Source organism: Colossoma macropomum, unplaced genomic scaffold (genome assembly GCF_904425465.1).
Source record: "Colossoma macropomum unplaced genomic scaffold, Colossoma_macropomum, whole genome shotgun sequence".
Lineage (NCBI taxonomy): Eukaryota > Metazoa > Chordata > Actinopteri > Characiformes > Serrasalmidae > Colossoma > Colossoma macropomum.
In genome coordinates, this window is record NW_023494786.1 from 12,657,247 (window position 1) to 12,675,077 (window position 17,831).

The 17,831-nt window shown below is 38.8% G+C and overlaps 1 protein-coding gene across 2 annotated transcripts in view; it reads left to right on the forward strand.

Annotated features, from left to right (window-relative positions):
• The first annotated feature begins 8,535 nt into the window (after nucleotides 1–8,535).
• The window catches only part of LOC118826899 (alpha-2-macroglobulin-like protein 1), a 73,218-nt gene continuing 63,922 nt past the window's right edge, over nucleotides 8,536–17,831 (forward strand). Inside the window, exons 1-2 of one of the 2 annotated variants that reach the window (XM_036597971.1) lie at nucleotides 8,536–8,702; nucleotides 11,152–11,247. The gene's annotated coding sequence lies outside the window, so the exon portion shown is untranslated. The remainder of the gene's footprint in view (nucleotides 8,703–11,151; nucleotides 11,248–17,831) is intronic. The other variant, XM_036597963.1, reaches the window with a different exon arrangement.

Sequence of the window (17,831 nt, forward strand, 5' to 3'; positions counted from 1 at the left end):
TTCTTTTTTCTCGTCAGTCCATAAAATATATTCTCGGATAGATTTTTTCTTAATTTCGAAATCATTGGTTGCCTTAGCATCCAGGTGCTCTATTGGTAATATCTTAGTCTCCGATTATGCTTGGGTGAGATTGGAATTAATACCTCAGAATGCCAGATGTCGAACATATAGATGGAGATTAAACTCGTCGCTTCTTCAAAATTCAGAGTTTCGAGAGGCTTTAAGAGCACAAATTAATTCTTATCTTGAGATTAATTTGGCTTCATCGCCTTCTGCGGAGGTAGTTTTGGAAGGCTCTTAAGGCAGTTCTAATATTATTCAGTATGCCTCACATAGATGGCAAAAATGTTAGACTTGGGAAGCAAAATTAAAAAGGTTGAAACAGAGTTGAAACGTCAGGTTTCACATAATAGCTTGAGGGAGCTAACTCATTTAAAATATCAGTATAATAGTTTATTATTATTCTCTGTGTTCAGGGCAAAGCAGACATACTTTGAGTCAGTGGATAAGGCAGGGAGATTGCTCGCTAGATATATAAAACAGAAAGAACTATCATGCATTATTCCCGCCATTAGGTCTCCAGGAGACACCATTTTAACTGCAACAACAGATATCAGTATGGTTTTTTTAAAGATTTTTATGTTGATCTTTATCGACCAACTTCTGTCTCCACGGAGGAGGAGGTATCTAGTTTTCTAGAGCCACTCAGACTGCCCAGACTGACAGAGGAGCAAAAACAGGGTCTGGATTCACCCATAACAGTAGAAGAGATTATTGAAATTATTAGGGCCTTGCCTTCTGCCAAGGCTCCGGGACCAGACAGTTTTACTGGAGAATTTTTTAAAACCTATGCTTTAGAACTAGCCCCACTCTTGCTTGACATGTATACGGAGGCTTTTGAAAAGGGTGAACTGCCCCCTACTCTGTCACAACCACTGATTATCCTTGTTCTTAAGAAAGGTAAGGACCCCTGTGAATGCAAAAGTTATCGTCCAATTTCTTTGATTTCATTAGATGTAAAAATTTTGTCAAAAATTCTAGCAGTCCGTTTGTGCAGAGTGATTACTTTCTTAGTACAAATCGATCAGGTGGGCTTTATTCATGGCCGGTCCCCTGCTGATAACTTTAGGCGTTTTATCAACATTATGTGGGCAGTAGCTGATTCCTATTCTACAGTTGCTGCTATATCACTTGATGCCAAAACGGCATTTGATATGGTGGAATGGAACTATCTATTTAAAATACTTAAGGTGTATGGATTTGTGAGTGTCTTTATAAGGTGGATTAAGCTATTATATCACCGACCTGAAGCAGCTGTGCAGACTAATGGACTAATCTCTAAGTATTTTTCTCTTGGTGGAGGAACGAGACAAGTTAGTAGTCTTATGGCCTTAAAAAAGTCTGGGAAAGAGACTTAAACTTGACACTGGAAGAGAATGAATGGGCACGAATATGTCAAAATTTTAAAATAATTTTTAGAGACCTTAGAGTACGCCTTATACAATTTAAAATTCTGCATCGAATATTTAAGATTTATAGAGAGCTCTTAAAGAGGAGTAACGTGGTGATCCGCTTTGTTGTTATTGTCATTTTTACTTAATTTATTTTGTCGTTTTGCTTATTTATTGATTGATTTATCTGTTTCTATGGCTTATGTGTTTGCTCACTTATTTGTATATTTATTTTATTTTTTATTATTAGTATTATTATTTATTTATTTGTTTATTTCCCTTTCTTTTAATGATACAGAGCCTTGTACAGCACTGGATTAAACCAGGTCATGAATGTAGCACCGACACAGCTGGGGTGGGAAGGGGGAGGATAAAGGGGGTTATGTTACAAATACTGATATGTGTAGTTTTGTATTAATCTAAGAGAAAAATCTATAAAAAATGTTAATCATAAAAAAAAAAAAATAACACACTTGGCATGGTTTCACCACTTATGAGCTTTTTTGATCACACATAGTCCTAAAGGTACAATCAAACAACACAATAGTAATGCTGCTTGAAAACTCAGGTGAGCTATTTTGGTGTATCACTGACCAGAGGAAGACCGCAGGTGAGAAGCTGGTAAAGAAGAGGATGAAGAAGACAAGTGATTCAGCATATTACAGTGTGATATGTGCATCATTCTTGTTCATGGTATGACAATGAGAGAAACTAGCCAAAAGGTACAGCCACACTAAGCCACACTGAAAAATCAAGACATTCAGAAAGTAAAATATTTCATTCACATCACTGTATTTCTGTCTCTTTTTGCGTTTGTATATTTAAATATGTGACTACATTGATGCAAAATTTATGTGAATTTTGTGAAGTGTGAGTGTACAAGGTGCAGATATTAGACCAATAACTGAGTTAATTTGGGGGCGAAACAACATTTAGCCTAGTTGTTGATGTGTATGCACCATAGGTTTCTCTATATATTCTCTATTGAGCCATTTTGCACAGTAAAAATATTTCACATTCACTTAAGTTGTTAAATATGGTTCTTATTCCCAAGTACATAATAGTAAACAGCAATTAAGCCAAAATAGGTTTTCTTAACCATCTGAAACGTTTTTATGTGTTTAGTATATATATAAGGGGTAAGTAGGGCGTCATTAGGGGGCGGTAACATTATTTGACTGATATGCATACTGTGACGTGTCATGGTACTTTGGTACCAAGACATGTCGTCCGCGCCTGTAGCAGAGTTGAACCAGAGGGGTACTGCAGAGGTGGAACTGACAATGATAAAAATGATTTTTCAATTTGGAAAGATGTGTTGACATTTTAAGCAAGGCTGGTGTATTTTATTATTACAGAGCAGTGCATTTCAGCTGTTAATGGAAAAAAAAGGTCTTAGGGTGTAGTTACTCTATAAAGGAGGTACACCTTGGGTTTATTACCTCAACACGCAACAGTCATCACAAATGGTGGCAGTGGGAAACCAGATGACTGAAATCCATCATCACAAATGGCTTGCACAAAGAAAGCAGTAGAAGGCTATAGCCAACAGACAACGAATCCTAAGGACAAAGAATGGCACCAAAGAAGGCTCCAGCGGCGCAAAGAATTCATGAGGAAGTGGGAAGTGAGTGAGAAGACAATGTTTACCCGGGAGCCAGTTTAGTCAGTCAGGCAAGCTAAAAGTGAGGTGTGTTCATGGAGAAGAGTAAATATACCCAACTTCTGCAACTAACATTGAGATTGAAGGTCAGGCGTACCTGTTAAACGTAGGAGTGACTGACAGTAATACTGTCAGGGATATTCCACTACTGATTGATCTTCTACAAACTAGCCATAATAATGCAGATGCAGTGGTAGTCACTAGAAATCAGGCTATGTTAGAGAGTGCAGCAGATGAAAATAAGCAGCTACTAAATGAGTTGTCTTATGTAGAAAATCCCAAGTGAAAGAAAGAAAGAAGGCAAGAAGTTGAACAGTAGGGCACAGTAGTTGAAGAACAATTAAAAAGCCCAGATTTAACAACGCTGACTCTCCCAGCAGATATAGGGCAGCTACAAAAAGAGAATGAGACCCTAAAACCAGTGTGCTGTGGAGATCTACTTTGTTCTAAAGAATGATAAACTGTATGGAGTTAAGGCAGAACATGAACAGTTTGTAGTCTTGAAAAGACTGAGACAGGAAATTCTTAAACTTGGACATGCTGGTCCATGGGCAGGTCATCTAGGGCACACCAAAACACCAAAAAGTAGGATAGCGAGCAGGTTTTATTGGTCTCACCAATACCTAGATGTCACTGAGTACAGCAGGGAGTGTCAGGTACGCCAGCTATCAACTTTAAAAAAGAACACGAAAAGGGCCTCTTATAAATTTGCCTGTTTCTGCTGATGGCTATGGATGTAGTGGGGCTTTTACCAAGACGCCAGAGCAGAACTGCTATACCTTGGTCATTTGCAGTTATGCGACTTGATACCCTGAAGTTTTTCCACTTTGAAAAGTAAAGACATGCCAGATTATGTTAATGTACTAAAAGACATTTTAACCCATCAAGGCATTAATTTTACATCTAGACAGCTGAAGGAAGTTCTAGCGTTATTAGACATTAGGGGTATCAGGTCTACCCTATACCACCCCCTGATTGATGGCATGATCATTTAATAAAACAATGAAAGAGATGCTGCTATTCACCTATAGAGAAGTACCACAGGCTTCCACTGGTTTCTCACCCTACCATCTTTTTTATGGCAGAGAAGTCAGATGCCCTCTGGATGTGCTGAAAGAGGCCTGGGAAGGAGAAAACACAGAAAAACAGATGAACACTCTTATTTATGTCTTAAAGATGAGAGATGGAACAATTGACTAGAATGGTGAGAGAGAACATAGAAAAGGTGCAGCGTAACCAAAAAGTGGTAGGACACAGCCACTAAAGACAGAGAGTTGAAGCCAGGTGATAAAGCACTCATCTCATTGGCCACTTCATATACAAGCCTCCTGGCAAAGTGGCAAGGTCCATATGTGGTCCAGAGAAGGCTGGGGCAGACCACATATGAATTGCTACTGCCAGACCAAAAGAAGACATTGCAGTCATTTCATATAAATATGTTAACGCTGTGGAGAGGACCAGCAACAAACCTCACTGGTCAGATGTTGCTCAAGTGGTTGAAGATGAAGAAAACTGTGAGCAGTACTTTCCAGTGAGAGGAGGTGAAACTACGAGCATGGATTTGTCACACCTCACACCATGGCAGCAGCAAGAAATAGCATGAGTCATACCCAAAGACCTGTTCACAGAAGAGCCATGGACTTGATTCAGCACAACAGCAGGCTGACAAACAAACTGTAGACTGCTCACACATCTCATACCAGACTTAAAAAGAAGTGTAGATGATGCTGAGACTTGGAGTGGTTGAACCGTCTATAAGTGAATGGCGCATTCCCCTAGTCCTGGTCCCAAAGAAAGACAGAGGGATAAGGTTTTGTCTGGACTTCTCTATTCTGAACAGGATGTCAGCCTTCAACCCCTGTTTGATGCCAAGAGCTGAAAAGCTCATTGAAAGGCTGGGAATCAGGAAGGTTTTAATGACAATTGATATGTGTAAAGGTTACTGGTCCCATTTGGACTGCAGGGGGCAGCAACGACTTTTCAGAGACTCATTGATGACATCATGAAAGGACTGGAAGACATCACAGCAGTATACATCGATGATGTTGTGATGTACAGCATGACATGAGAAGAACATCTGAGGCCTGTAAAGAAGGTTCTTCAGAGGATTAAAGGTGCTGGACTAACTATCAATCCTGGAAAGTGCACCATGGCTGAAAGTGAGGTTTCATACTTGGGCTACATGCAGGGAAATGGAGTCATTAAACCTCGGGTAGACAAAGTGGAAGCAGTGAAAGCATGCCACGCTCCAGTGACTACAAAGAGAGTATGATCATTTTTGAGTGGGGTAGTACCGTTATTTAATTCCAAATGTTTTTAGTAGAGCAGCACCACTGACAGAACTCGCTAAGAAAGATCAACCACAAAGAGTGAAACGGACAGCAGAATGACTCCAAGGTGTGGAATATTCTGTGAGATCACAAAGAACCCCAGGGTAACATCTAAGGATCTGCAGCCATCTCTTAAACTGGCCAATATCAGTGTTCATGAGCCCACAATCAGGCAAACCCTGAACAAGTATACTGTAGTATATGGAATGATAGCATGGAGAAATCAACTGCTCTCCAAGAAGAACATTTCTGCCTGTTTAAAGTTTCCTAAAGATCACCTGGATGAGCCAGAAGAAACTGAAATAATGTTATGTAGACAGATAAGGCAAAAATGGATCTTTATCGCTTAAATGACAGGTGTTATGTTTGGCAAAGCAATACACTGTGTTTCAGCAAAAGAACCTCATCTCAACCTTGAAACATGCTGGTGGCAGTATTATGGATTGGAGCTGTTTTGCTGCTACAGGACTAGGACAGTTTGCCATCATTTGATGGAGCTATGAACTCTGGATTGTTTAAGACATTGTACAGGAGAATGTTAGGGCATACATCCATGAACTGAACCTCAGCAGAAGGTGGGTCCTGCAGAAAGACAATGACCCTTAAAACACCAGTTAGTCTATAGAATGATTAAAGCAGAAGAAATGTTTCATTGGCTTAGTAAAAGTCCAAAGCTTAAGTCAGGGGAAATGTTGAGGCAGAACCTAAGGTGTGGCATTCATGCAAGAAAGCCCATCAACATAACAGAGCTGATGCAGTTCTGTAAGGAGGAATGAGCCAAGTTTCATTCAAGTCAATGTGCAGGGCTGATCAACAGTTGCAGGAACCATTTGGTTGAAGTCATTACTGCTTAAGGGTGTCACACCAGTTATGGAAAGCAGAGGTTCACATACTTTTGCCAACAAAGATATTTAATGTTGAATTACTTGGTTCAACAAATAAATAAAAAATTATATTTTTTGTGTTATTTGTTTAACACTTTTGCTGTTCTCTTTATCTATGAGTTAAATGAAGATCTGGTCAAATCTATGTAGAAATGTATAAAATGATAAAGGGACCACTGCACTGTGTATGCGTGTATGGCTACGTTCACATTACCAGGCTGAAGTGGCACAAATCTGATTTTTTGCCCTAATGTGACTCAGATCTGATGTTTTCAGGGCTGTGTGGACATGTAAATCTGATCTTTTCAAATCCGACCTGAGCCACTTTCATATGTGGTCCTAGATCAGATACGTATCCGATTCGTGACCATGCGACCTTAATGTGAACGCTCAGATTGGAATTCATGTGCTTTTTTTTCCACTGTGCGTGCGCCATCATTCAGTGTTATCATGGCAGCAGCGCTGAACAGAAGTTAAAGCCTGTAAACAGTGGAAAAGAAACACGTCACCCTTTCCACCTTCGTTAATTATCTTCACAGCGAAGGCTCATGTGTATGTGTATAAGAAAGAGGTGTATGTGTGTATTGAGTACCACATTTTGTGGTGTGTGTATTGAACAGTTTATTGGGATACTAAAGTGCCAGCGGAGTCTTGGTTGTTAAGAATGTATTGGTCATTATCAGGACAAGCATTAGTGTGTGGTTGGGAAATCACATGAATGCAGGGTCAACATGAAAATAGAGTGATTACAGTTTCTAATTTTCATCAGCAACATCCAAAGAGAACAATGATGGCTGCATATATATGCACTCAATGTGTGTATATTTAAGCAATAGAACATGAGAGGGAATGTGTTATCACGAAATAACATCACGGCTGTCAAATATACCTGTTTTGTAAATTTTTTGAAAAAATACATTTAAAATGTGTTATGCAAAAGTCCAGTATGTTAAACTTAAACCATGTTAAACCATGTCTGTATTTTTTCCTGCATCTACTGTCGAACAAACTATATAAACAATGCAAACATAGACTGTAGAATAAAAAATGCCATTACATTCTGTGGGAAAGCCTTTCTTAAGCATATAGGAATCAGAACAAAATCTCATATGTCCATTTTTGTCATTTTTCAGTTTTTGACATAATTTCAAAAAATGCCTGTTGCCTTTTACATTGTGTGTGAATTTCATGATGAACGGACCAAAAGAAACGACCCAAAATGACTCGGAAGAAAGTCTGGTTACATTGACTTACAATAAAAGTTAAGTGTGTTTTTTCCTTCTCCTGTAAAGTCACCATTTTGGAGATCCAAGGTTTTGGTCTGACAGCAGTGATATGCTGAAATTCTCATTCTTAAAGTGTTGACTCCTCTCGGAATACATTTATCTTTGTTTTGTAAAATCATTTATTAGACAGTTTATTTTTCTTTGCGCATTAACTTGTAAGATTTATCATACACTTCTCCAACACAATCTTTAAATTGTCCTGCATGAGCTGACAGCTGTCGGGCCCTGTATACCCAGGAGGGCGTGCTTCAGTTAGTATACTGTAAACTTCTGTAAAACTGTAAAAACACCCGGCCAGGGTCCTTTCTGTGTGGAGTTTACATGTTCCCTCCATGTCTGCGTGTGTTTCCTCCGGGTGCTTCGGTTTCTTCACAGTCCAGAGACATGCGGTCAGGCCAATTGCTAAATTGCCCCTACGTGTGAGTGTGTATGTCTGTCTGTCTGCCCTGTGATGGACTGGCGACCTGTCTAGGGTGTATCCTGCCTTCCGCCCATTGACTGCTGGGATAGGCTCCAGCTCCCTCCGCGACCCAGAAGGATAAGTGGCTTAGAGAATGTGTGTGTATGTGTGTGTGTGTGTGTGTGTGTGTGTGTGTGTGTGCGTGTGTAAAAACACTGTTAACATGCAGGTTTTTGTCAAGCACATGAACTCAAGCCTTGTTCATATACAGAGTGGATGTATTAGTTAGGGACTGTATATGAAGAGGCTTCATGTGTATGATAACGCAGAAGGCGGCTGTTGCTGCAAAGTTCTCAATAAACAAAATTAAATCCATCCCACGTTTTTCAGAGTCCCCGGATGAGTCCACTCCACATTTTAGTGCCTCTCAGGGTAAGATTTCCAGAAGTTTCCCACAATAACTCCGGGCTGAGAAGTGCTTCTGTTTGTCCCTCTTAGAGCGTGACGAGCCCCTGTGGATGTCACGACGCCCTCTCTAAAATCCCGGGGGCGAAACAGCGACCCAAGACAGTTTTGTCCACTGCAGGTGCAAAAGTCTGTAATTTTCATAACTAGTGAGCAGAACAAGCTGGTCGCCTTTGCATGACGTCTGGTACAGTTCACTTTAAAGGCTACTCGGATGCAGAAGGTGAGATTTTGCTTTAAGCACTTCGAGCTAATCTAACACTGCTCGAGTCCACCGGTTGCTTACGTACATTTTCCAGTTCCAGTCTTCATTATTAGGCGTGTCACACAGCTTAGCTGCCGTAAACTCCACATATTGTTTCATATTCCGGTTTACTTTACCAGTTACAGTTTAAGTAGGCTTGTGGCATCGCCCAGCTAATGTGGAGTAAACAGTAGTTAAACATGTTGAGAGTCCGAGTCCGAGTTTGCTTTAGGTTACTAATGTTGAATGCAGAAAACTGCCGTTATCGTAGTGAACTAACGTATTTACAGCAATGATTAATTGTTAGTTATGATATGCGATAGTTTCTGTCGGTTTATGCATCATTACTCTGAAGTATTACCTGTATATGCTTTTTGAGAGCTGTTGTAGTGTGGTAGAAGCTGCATTGATATACTATAAAGGGGACGTCCATCGATTTTTCAGAATTCCTCCATAGTGAAGATGTAAGTCGTGCAGAATGTTTTGATGTAAAATGTGCTCTTCTCGAGAAACTTGTCGAGTAAGAACTGTTCACAATGCTGGTGATACAGCATCCCTAATGTTTAATGCCTCTAAAAGCTACCTTACAAAAAGCTATTATGAAATGGATATGAACGCTACCTTTTTCATCAGAGGACCATTAAAATGAACGAAAACTTGACTGTCCTGAATGACGCCCGAAGTACTCCGCATCTGATACATGAAACTGTCCTACGACATTAAAACAAGGAATAATTTGAGTGCAACTGAGGATGAATCAGCTTCAGTGCTTAGAAACAAGTGTCTGCACACTTGTATTTTATAATTTGCAAAGGAAACGCCCTAAATCTGTCGGCATATACACGTCATGTAGATTAGACATGCCTAATTTCATGCAGATAATCCGACATTGAACCAGTAAAAGGAAAGCATTCAGCATTCAGCAGGTTCATGAGCCAGTGGTTGTCTTTATAGGTGCACTCCTCCCCCTAGTGGCCATAGCCTAAACAGCTTAGTGTTACAGTCACACTGAAATAATTAAATGTGAGTTGTCTTAACTTTATATAAGATGGCTGAGTGATGTGATTGTGTAGAGTGATTTTTTTTTCCTAATTAGGTTTTATTTTTTTTTGTAGTAGTTATTCAGTTTTATTCGGTTTTATTCAGTGTAAACAAATACTTTGAATGACTGACTCTTTCAATTAAATTTTTTTGTGTTAAATAAAACTAGTTCAAATTCTTTGTTACCACATGAAGTCTTTTTTTTTAAAGAGTAGCATTTTTCAGGTTGTTCAGATATTACACTCAAATTAACACGCACTTCAACCAGACATGAGTTTGATTATACAGAAACGTCAAAGATGAAACTGATGAATAACAAAACTGTGGGTGAAATTTGCATGCTGTCTTTGTATGACCAGATTTGACCATATTTTTAGCTTTGATGAATAAGAGCCTCTGAGAGATTTTTACGCTAGCTTTGAGATAAATATAATATAAAAATATATTGAACATATATATATTTGTTTGTTTTTTTCCCAAACATGGCAGAGAGTTCCAAGCAGGGCGTGTGCCAGTCAAGCCAAGATGAAAGATGCGAAAAATGCCCACACAACAGTGCCGTAGCTAGTCTTGTGAGACCAGATGTGATCACAGAGAATGTCTGGAGACACCCACAAGAAATTTTGGGCTAAATGTGGGGTGGGAAGAAACTGAGTGTGAAATTTCTAAACCAATCCAATGAGTTGTGAAAGCGTAACTCAAAGTAGGGGGCAATGCTGCACTCAATAACACTGTCAGACGGATAACACGCCTGTTTGTTAGCGCATGGGTGTAACATAAGTAAGCATGGCTGAAAAGTGCCCCCAAAACTTATGCATGTGGAGGTGTTGTGATTGCAGAGAACACATAATAAAACACATTATCTTTTGCCAGGGAAAAACAGTTTAATTAAACCAGGACGTCACTGGTCTACTAATAAAAGTTGAGGCTGTATGTGGTCTCTGCAGTTCACAGTTCACACTCAAGAAACAAAATCAAGCTCTGTTCCTGAAACATTATTTTTTTTGGAATAAACATTAGCTAATGGTTGCATTTCGTTACAAAGCTTGTTTAGTTAGCAAGCTTATTTTTGTGTTATGATTTGCACTCTGGCACTTGAGGAATTTGGGGTGGGTTTTAAAGGGGGCATATCCCTGTTTACTCTAAATTTTGCCACAATTCAGCAGCAGTAGTTTAATAATGTTTCCACAGACGTGTGTTCTCCTTATAAGATCACGTCCAGCCCAGCGAGACTGTGACATGGAGTGACGTGTCCACATATTTGTCACATCCTGCAGTCCTCAGCTGTCTATGGCACGTCTCTTCTCACTTTGCTTGCTAATTAAAGTTAGAGCGTGTTCTTTGTGCAAACCCAGATGCTGACTCTAATGTTTTAATGTGTTTTAAGGGCGTTCAGGAGTTTTGACACACTGGGATATTGGAGGAAAAGTTTTCTGTATGTGAACATCCTGACACTTTGTGTGGTGTGAGAGCTCCTGAGAAGGTAAGAAGTCACTGATCATGTGTTTCTTTAAAGCTCTGTGCGTGTAGATTATTGCCTGGTATCAGCATTATCTGGCCGGTGTTAAGGTTTCTTTGGACAAGGTTTCATTTCTATATCACTGACCCTTTTTAAAGGTCACAGATTTGAGGTAGCAAACGTTAAGGTATTGAGATTGAAAAAGAAGCAAAAAACAACAAATCATTATGAACGTCAATGAATGAGTTTTGTAAAATCATTGCACATTATTGATTATCTGTAAGAGATTAAGTAATTTTTCCAGTTTTAGTTACAGATTTCCTGTAGTGAACCTCTCAACTGTCATGCCACAGCATCTCTAGTATTAGCATGAAAAGTTTACATGGACCTTCACCTAGGAGTATAATACCTCCCACACTGTCAGCCACAGATCAGACTGCAGCATTGATTTAGTCTGCAAGAACTGTGTGCTGGAACTTTAACCTGATTTGACCCATTTATTGGTTAAGCTTTCCGGTTGGCACTTTAAAGAGCCCATTTTATGGAAAACTGAATTGTCCTTTTATATACATCCACCTATTCAGGTCTACAGTAGTTTAGCTCCACCTGTTCAAGTTGAAGTTATAAAGAGTGTTTCAGAATGGACCTCTTTCAAATGAGGCACAATACAGGACAGCGAATCAGAAAAGAGGCCATATATCAGCCTTAAAAGCACACTAACAAACACAGCCTAAGGGATAAAGAGATGTTGGAAAATGCTCATGTAAAAATAATTCATGCTTTTGGTTCATACATTATCTGTTTAGCCCTCTTAACTTCAGTCCATGGGAAGGTAGAGTTTTTCTGTCATTAATTTAGAATAAGCAAAGGGTAATGGCGTCATTAAAGTGCCTGGGACAAAATCTTCACTCTTAAAAAAGATGGGTCTCTGTACTGTATGTTGGGTGTATTTGCAAGATAAAACCCTTTTCAAAAAGTTTCTATATGGTACCGTCTATAGCAAATTCTTAAGACCTCTTTCATGATGCAAAGAATATTCATGGTGCTTAATAGAACCTTTTTCTTTACTAAAGAACCCTTGAGGAAGCATGTTTTTAAGAGTGTGTAGGTTTCCATCCATGTGTTTTATGCATATCCAGCAAATAGGATGAAAAAAAAAGCAAAAAATTACAATTTGGCGAATAAATAATGTGAATGCAATATGGTTTTACCTTGCAGATACACCCATGCATACAGTTTAATCAGAGAGGTAGCTCTGTGAGTCTAGAGTAAAAGAATAAACAGATTACACAATAATGATAAAATTGAACAAGAAGTTAAACACAGAACAAAAGCAGACTGGGATTATACCTAACTTAGAGAACATAGAATCTTAACACACTAACAAACAACAGAGATTTTGCAACCACCATGCTTATATGACCAAAAGTATGTGGACACCCTTCCTAAAGGCGCACACCCATGCAATCTCCATGTACAAACAATGGCAGAAGAAGAGTTGTACTGAAGAGCTCAGTGACTTTAAATGTGGCACTGTCATATGATGCCACAAGTCAATTTGTGAAATTTCTGCCCTGCTAGATCTGGAGCTGTGGAAACATGTTTTCTGGAGTAATACATTTTGGCAATCAGATGGACAAATCTGGGTTTGGTGGGTGCCAGGAGAACAGTACTTTCTGGAATGCATAGTGTCAACAGTAGTTTTGTGGAGGAGCGGATGATGGTCTGGGGCTGTTTTTCAGGGTTTAGGGCCCTTAGTCCCAGTGAAGGTTAATGTAAATGCTACAGCACACAAAAGCATTTAAGACAATTACATGCTTCCAACTTTGAGGCAACAGTTTGGGGAAGGTTCTTTCCTGTTCTAGCATGACTGTGCCTCTGTGCACAAAGTAAGGTCCATAAAGACATTTTTTGATGAGTTTGGTTTGGAGGAACTTCAATGGCCTGCACAGAGCCCTGACCTCAAGCCCATCAAACACTTTTAGGATGAAATGGAATGTCTGTCGTGAGCCAGGCCTTCTCGCCCAACATCAGTGTCTGACCTCACAAATGGGCACAGATTCTCACAGATACACTCCACATTATTGTGTGGAGTCTTCCCAGAAGAGTGGAGGCTGTTATTACAGCAAAAGAAGGTTGGTGGGCAGGGGAGGGCATTGGGCAACTCTATATGAAAGACCTTGGTTTTGGAATGGGATGTCCAGCAAACTAATGTAAGTGTGATGGTCAGGTGTCCACATCCTTTTGGCCATATAATGCTATAGTATATGGGTCTAGAACTAGGTGGACCTCCTGATGAAAATCAGCTGATGGGCAGAACAAAAATGAGCACATGGCCTAGCTGTTTGAGCTCTTGTGCAGGCCTAACAGGGGAAATAAGTGACAGTGAGACTTATCATGTGTTTCCATTTTTGCCCAGCATTAGCTACAAAACATGGCAGAAGGAGGCAAATACAGTGAATTGATGAAGAAATTAAAACACACTTTTATCCTATCAAAGAAAAAAATCAGTTATATTGGACAATAAAGATGAGCAGTCGTTGACAGGTTCCTGCTGCCCATTAATAGACATTTCATGAGTCATTATATTTATCATTGCATTATGTCTTCTCTTAAGATATACAATATAGTCATAATATGAAACTTAACAATAAGAAGCTGCTCAAGATTGAAGGATTTTTCTGTAGCCCATATTTCTTTTATAAATGTTTTTTTTCACAGAACTTATGGAGACCTGACTACAGGGAACAAAGAAATCAGTATTTTGAATAAGCAAATGCAAATGTATATCAGACTAAGGATCATTTCGCACCTACTTTCTCAAGCTTTTTCTTTAGTTCGGTTCATTCCTGCAACCCCTCACTCACACATGGGTGCGCGCCAAACAACTGAATTGTGGACCTTTTCCAAGTGAACCTTGGTTCAGTTGGCTGGTGGTGGATGTACAGTTTTGCAGGGGTCTGAGGGAATGCAAAATCAGAGCATGCTTTCTTTTATTGCAGCATCTGCCTGTTTTAACATGTTTTAACGTTCTCCCACCCTATTTTAACATTTGACACATTTTGTAGTGTGAGCTGCTGCTAATAACAGCAAGTGAGCAAAGAAGGATAACAAAGCAAAGCATTTGATTTTGGCACATGGGCTGCAAAATATGAGTAGCATAATTAAATCATGAAGAACATGGTCACAAGGATATTAAATGTGGTTTATTTTTATTCCCTTGATAGTGATAAATGTAGCTTTGTCATTGTGTCCACATGGACTTACCTAGTCTGGAAAATTCCACCTCCACCCTGGACTTATTCCTGGATTCATTAGGTCACACATATATAAACATTGTTTGTGTCAGTTGATTGCGAAGTCTCTGGTGTGTTAACTGAGCACTGAGTCATGTTCCTTTTTTCTGTTCTGAACATTCTCTGTTACTGATTCCTGCTTTGTTCCTGGCTGTGATTATGGATTTGTCACCACTGTTGTTGTCTCCCTGTGTACTGACCCTTCTTTGGCCCTTGACCCTCCCCTGTAATCACAAATGAGTGTTGGATTGCCCACAATTAAGCAACTTTGTGTTTGTATTCTGCCTCAGCCTCCCAGTTGTTATAAGCTTCCCTACTTGCAGCATAAGAGATGAGGTAATACATTTATGTCAAGAATATGCCTCTGGTCAGATTACCTTGTTTGTTCTCTGTATAGGGAACAAATGTGAAAACAACAATTTTCTACAAATTGTACTGCACAGTTTCTATTTACTTACTAAGTGTAACATATTTAACTTGAAATACAAAATGGGGCATAACTTTTGTACAGGCCAGATTTTTTCCCCAATAAGTTAAATTCAGCAAATAAACCGTAATTGTGCATTAAAATGTGCAGAAGTGTGTTCTCTGTAGAGGATGTGTTCACTTATTTTCACTTAGAAAACCAACAGGACATCATTTGACAAGCAGTGCCTGAACTTTTGCATTCAACCGTAGGTGGGGGATTGATCTGGATTATATTCACTAGTAGGCTAGTAAAAGAAAAATAAATAGATTTTTTCTTTTGGCACCAATAAAAAACAAACACTGAAGTAAGTTGGTTCAGCGCTTGTATACCTGCCAAGTTTCTGACCAATCAGTGCACGCCTACCTGTGTAAACTGGTGCAGCTGCAGAGCACAGCTAACCAAACCAAATAATAGATACCATGCCAAAAAAAACTGAAGCGAGGACTTCAGCAAAAAACTGGGTGTGAAAAAGCCCAGGAATCATGAATCTTTGTTCAGGTTCCACAGCGCTAACCAACAGCATGCACTAACAACTGTACAACATGTAGTAGAAGACGCAATCATGTTGAAACTGTGGTGTCTGCGATAGGGGTGACAGATCTTATGCACTAAGTGCCAGTGGGGCTGCAGTTTCATCATTCCAATGAAGCAGGAGCTTACCTAATCAGTTGTTGGAAAACTGAGACCACTTGATTAAACAAGTAGAGTCAGGTGAGCTGCAGCAACACTGACCCATGGCAGATAAGACTGGACGGCCCAGGCTTATGCACTTGATCGCCACATGTTAACTTTGACATTTGCTGTTATGTTTTATAGTCATATACAAAGGTTTGGGGGCCCCCTATGATTTTTAAGTGAAAATAAGTCCTTTGCAGAGAAAGCCTTCGGTATGGTTTAATGCACAGTTTTATACGTGTTATATATTGTTAATATGTTAAACTCAGCAAATAAATAGAAATTGTGTGCTAGAATTTGCAGAAAAATGTCATATTTAAATTTGATCCATTGTATGGGATGTGTTGACTTACCTTCATGCAGAAAATCAAGAAAACATGTTATGTGATTGGGAGTGTTCAAACTTGTTCATATGACAGCGTATGATACGCCCAGTGATGAGAGTGGCATAAAATGGATTATTTAATAGACATTTAACTGAAACTCGATCATTGATTTGAAGCATTAATGCTGCAGGCTTACAGTATGCAATATTAGGTCACACTGTCCTTGATCCCTGCTACATAACATTGGCATAACAATGCCATAGCAGATTTGTCATACGCTGTCATGAGTTGTCATGATGGATGATTTCCATTAATATTACAGTGTCATGTTATCATTATCAATTTGGAGTAACACGTTATTTGAAGGCTACATACAAAATTACTTTTTGACACTTGCCAAAGCTTGGATAATGTTTTTAAAAATCAATACTTAATAAAAGTATTCAATAACCGCTTATATCAGTATTTGTAAGATGAAATCAGTTGTTTTTTAAATAAGTGACGCTTTATTGACCTAAGGACCCTTAAACTGATTATTAATTAATTATTAATTTGGACACTTATTTATTTATAAGACTGTTATGAAGGCAGGGGCCTAGTTAAGATTATCTCATATATCATGACAGTTATTTCTTAAATTTGTCCTTCAGAAAAGTCCTGACAAATGTCTATGTCAGATTCATGACGAGTTCAGAATTGTTTGCACCTTTGTGCCCTTGAGTGCACAAAAATTCTGTTCTTGCCTAAGAACAAATCCCAAATAAGAAAACTTTGTTTAATGTCAGAATCTTCATGTAAACTGCATAAGTAGGTTTAAAGAACCCCTTACAATCCCAGGCTTATTAGATACTAATAAAGGAAGTCCATTGTTATATTACTTGCCATAATCTATCATGACAACTCATCACGGTGCATGACACCTGCCATGACAAGTTTATTTCATGATTATGTTAATGTTATGTAACAGGGGTCATGTAAAGTGTTTCCTAGAGTTTTTTTCAATATGCAGAAGGCTCATCTCTGCTCACTCAAAGCGCAAGAGGGAGATGTTTGTTTGAAGTTTGTACAACTGATACAGGTCAGTGACCATACGTTTTTCTGTAAGTAAACAGTCTAAGAGGGCAAATTTGACATACTTGAAAAAAAAATCCACAGTTTATCGTAATAGTGACCTGCACTCATTTCAGCCCACACAGTTAACATGGTCATCTGGTACATATTAATTCTGTGTTTCAAAAGATCACATCTTTTAACAGACGTTTAAAAAGTAATGTGTTAGTTCTAAACCCTGCATGATATGGCAATTTTAGAGATTCCCTTATAAAGATAATATTATGAAAACACTCTAGGTGAACAATTATTTTTTACACATTCTCGGAAGGCATTTTATTAACACTTAACATTTCAGGCCTTTTTTAATAGTGAATAGTTTGTCAGTGGTTCCACCATAAGGAGGTTCACTCTTCAGCACATTTCTCTTACAATTTTAAACTTGCATAAATGTCATTCTCATAAAGCTTCTATATTTACAGTTGACATTTACAGTTGTCAGTAAATGCAGACATACAGTCACGTGAAGAAGTAAGTAGCCCTGTGAAAAGTTCAGACTTTTCCAGCATATTTGGGCATACAGATATCCGGTCTTCATTTAAAGAGTGTTGATACAGATAAAAGTGATATAATTTAACAGCTGACACCAAAAATACACTTATTTGTCAACCTTATTATAATAGAAATAAACAGAAGTGCAATTTGTGGAGAGGTGCTACTGACTAGAACACCTTTAGAGAACATCTTGGAGGAACTTGTCCTTTTTTGAACCTCAAAATGCTAGTCTGGTTT